Genomic DNA, 4,662 nt, shown 5'->3' on the forward strand with positions numbered 1-4,662 from the left:
CTCCTAAAAGATGCTCCGCCCCCTCTCCGTGACGGGGAAAGCACCAGGCTCTTCATTTAGCAGAAGAATGACCAAGTTAAACCGAAATACAGCTAAAGAGAAGAAATGTTCCTCTTAGAGAACTTTCATGGTAACGTGTGTCTGTTCAATTTCCATTCAACCCTCTAGGATAGGTGATTTCGTGGAAGAAAAGCAGCAGCAGCAAATCCCTTTTTCACGTAATAAAAGATGTGGTTAAGATGTTCCTTACATATATTTCTTCTGACCCTCTTTTGTACTTTATTTCTGGCAGATTTAAGACCTACTGCCTAAGTTTCACAAGAAAAATATACGCTAAGTATTTTGATTTGGATTACACTGAATTAATACTTTATTTAAGGTAGAATTAATAATTTACAATTTTGAGTCTGAAACTGGGACATAATATATCTCTCATTTTATTCAAATTTCTTATACATCTTTCCTTAGGTCATTTCCAAAGAAAAATCCTCAAACAAAATCTGATTATACCGAAATCGGAAAAAAAATGTGTTAATAGTAAAGTCACCATAGACAAAAGATCAGCCACAAACTTAAGAGTGCTCTTTAAGTGTTTTTATTTATTCATATGATTCTATAAACAAAAATATACCTAAGCTGGTTCTTATATTTCAATAAGAAAGAAATGAACAACAAAATAGAGAAAGGGGCAAAAAACACAAGCAGAGAATTCACAACATTCTTCCCTACTTCTGATATTCCCCTGTGAAGAAAGCTTAAAGCAGTCTAACTTCAGGGCTCTCTATGTCTTCTAGACTAGAGAAATATGCTTTTAGGCTGATGGATAGTTTTCCTTAAGTCTGGAGTTCTGTTAGTTTCATTTCACTCTCAAAAGTCCTGCAATGTATTTTCCCCTCCTAATAAAGCCGACAATTTTGGTTTCATCGGCTATTCAATTTCTTTTTACCATAATTTCTTCATTTTTTTTAAGATAGGACAATTGTAAACTTTTTGTACCCTTGAAATTACCTCAAAATGTATAATAATGCAAAAATGGGTAGAAATATATTATTGGGCAAGTAAGAAAAACTTGATTAGCTCTTACAGAAGTAATGATTTAATATATGTGCATTCTGTGAAATGATTACCACAATCAAATCAATTAACATATCCATCACCTCACATAGTTTGTGTGAGATGAAAATGCTTTGGATCTATTTCTTGGCAAATTTCAAATATACACTACATATTATTAACTACCATCAACTTTTCATGTACCTTTCCACCATTTGTATGTTTTCTTTGGAAAAATAACTCCCCAGGTCCTTTGCTCATTTTTAAAAGCAGGTTACTTGTTAGTTTTTTTCTTGACATTGAATTTTGAAAGTTTCTTATATATTTTGGGTATTAACTCCTTATTGGATGCATGGTTTGCAAATATTTTCTCCCATTCCATGGGTTTCCTTTTCATTCTGTTGAGTATTTCCTTTGTTGTGCAGAAACTTTTTAGTTTAATGTAGTTCCACTTGTTTATTCATATGATTTCTAATAGTTATCTCAAGAGCACTGATATAATTTCAAAGCTCAAGGCTTCTCAGTATTGCAACTCTATAAAAACTGCTTCTGTTCATGAAAAATTCTCCAAAATTGTGAGACAAGTTCTGTTAATATGTAACAAGGACATAATACCAAGAATAATTGTTCATTGAAATATAACAAATCAAGAACAGAGAACTGATCAACTGTGTTCTTTAAAGTCACAAGACCTTGAGAAACATTGCTATTCTGAATGAAAACGCTCTACTCTAAAGGATTGGTTTTTTATTATTGTTGACATTAGTTTTATTTTCTTTAGTATTAAAAGGTACTCTTAAAAATCAGTGGTTGTAGAACGTAAACATACCAAAATATAAAATATTGAAAATACCAGATATTGGTGAGGATAAGGAGCAAGTGGAAGTTTCGTAAACTCTTTACAGAAATGATAATTAGAACTCACATTTTGTGAACTGTTTTGGCACTATTTGCCTAAAGCTGAACATTATAGAGGTTGAGAGAGAACTATTTAGTGTTTTAAGTAGCAGACTGGAATGTCTAAATTGGTAATATAGAAACGGTCTCCACAGAAACCTATGCATAACCAGAAGATCCAGTGGGACATAGAAAGTCAATGCTTAAAATTCAATTTCTTCCATTTTGATTGATTTTATAAGCTTCTACTTGTAAATATGTTAAATTCACATAATAAATACCATAATGTATTATGTATTTTATAAGAATATCGAATAATTGGGACTTGTCAATTTTTTTTTTTTACAGTGGTGATAAAACTATATGTGGAACTTTCTGCTTTATTTCACTCTCACCCCACATAGCCCTCCCACTTGTCCTTTCCGAAGTCATTCACATGGTTTGGGATTACTTTCTCATAAAAAGACTCATTAATCTGAACTTGCTAAATTTCCTATATACTGATTTCACCGGTCATGTAAGCTAACGTTACTCTCATTAAATGTTTAAGATAATAATGAGAAACTGGATTATAATAAGTCATGTTTTTGCAAAATGATTGCTTCTTGCAAACTTCAAATAATACCACAAAATATGTGGGTATACAGTAATTCTATTTGGACTATGTAAGTGTTTTCACTGTAATATTATAAAGGCACAATTCTTTGTTTTATTTTAAGTTCAGGGTTACATGTGCAGGATATGCTGGTTTGTTAGATAAGTAAACGTATACCATGCTTGTTTGCTGCACCTAGCAGCCATCATCTAGATATTAAGCCCGGCTTGCATAAAACCAAAATTCTAATACCAACAGTGATTGTATTTTTCTTTAATGTCAACCTAAATTTAATTTCTAAGCTCTCTAGTTGATTTTGAGACCTTGAAAATAATGAGCGATTTTTTTTTTTTGGTATCTGGACAATTCCTAAGAAAATCAGAATTCATAAACACAAGCATCAAACATACCAAATTCCAATGCAACAATTTTTAGTTAGATTATTACTTATATATGAAAGTATTTTTATAAAGCCTTTTTTATAAAGCTCAAAATAAAATAGTAAAATCAATATTGTATCTGTATCATCTACTAATATGTTGAGAGGTTAATTATATTTTAAAGCTCAATTCGTACCTTTCTATGATATGTATTTATGTGTGCACATTTGGGTCTGTGTTTAGATATACACATATAATTGTACACTAATTTAAATAAGAGTAGTTTTGGAACAATAGAGAGGATTAAATAACTACGATGAAAAAATGATCTTAGAATATGTAATTTGACCTCATAATGGGATTATGTGAACTTATTATTTAATTAATTTATTTATTGAGACAGAATTTCCCTCTGCCACCCAGGATGGAGTGCAATGGAGCCATCTCAGCAAACTGCAACCTCTGCTTCCATGGCTCAAGTGATTCTTGTGCCTCAGCCTCCTGAGTAGCTGGGATAACAGGCATGCACCATCATGCCCAGCTAATGTTTGTATTTTCAGTAGAGACGGGGTTTTGCCATGTTGTCCCAGCTGGTCTATAAGTCCTGACCTCTAGTCATCCACCTGCCTTGGCCTCCCGAAGTGCAGGAATGACAGACTTGAGCCACCACACCCAGCCTAAACTTATTATTTATATTTCATATATCCTATCATGACAGCAAAAGATTTAATATCCCTCACTTTCATCTACATTTTCAATCCACACAAGGTTATTTGTATCCTTTTGTGCTACCTCTTGTGCTCACAGACTGTTCATTTCAGGAAGAGCTAAATTTATATTTATTGTTATGCTTCTTTCTGTTATGTTTATTTTGCTCTTAGGTTTGCTCTTATGTTTATTTTGCTCTTAGGTGTCTATTTTCTAAATTTACTAAGCAGCTGATTTCCTCTAGTAGCCTCTTTTGTTATTATCTTCCTCCAAATTTGACCCTAAAATAATTAACTAATTAATTATAAACATATTTTTTGTAAAGATGGTGTCCCATTGTCAGCCAGGCTGGTCTCAGACTCCTGGCCTCAGGCAATCCTCCTTCCTCAGCCTCCCAAAGAGCTGGAATTAGAGGTATGAGCCACTATGCCTGAGCTAACCCTAAATTCAGAATAATAAAAGTGTCCCATTGTGTTATACATGCAAGTCATCTTTGACAGTTTTCAGATGGCTAGATAATAATACAAAAGGCATACTCCCTCACCTAATAAAAGAAAGGATGAAAATATACTTAGGTATACTTGGCATGCTATTTTATAAGTAGATTCAGTGTTAGAAGAACTACTCTTTTTCTAGACACATATTTTGGAAAAACTGCCAAATCAGAAAAAGAAAATCAGCCTCTGCTAGATTAATTTTGTATAGGTAAAGGGCTATTGCTATAAAAGTTTCACTGACTGTATCTTTTTCAGACAGATATAAGCATGCTTTTATTCATATGTACATGCTTACACAATAACATTTTACAAATTGATGTACGTTACAGGATTTCATTCCTGGGTTCTTATTCCTTCCTGTTTAGTGATAATTGTGGTCCACACTTTATAGGAAGGTTTACAAAGCCCTAGAGTTTGCCAATTGCAGTACCTAAAACATAGACTGACCGACTTACACTTACTTATGGTAATTATCACCTAAGTTCTTAAGAAAAGGTCATGGTTTGGTCCATATATGTATTATACCCAATAG

The sequence above is a fragment of the Saimiri boliviensis genome, chromosome X, assembly GCF_048565385.1.
Source record: "Saimiri boliviensis isolate mSaiBol1 chromosome X, mSaiBol1.pri, whole genome shotgun sequence".
NCBI lineage: Eukaryota > Metazoa > Chordata > Mammalia > Primates > Cebidae > Saimiri > Saimiri boliviensis.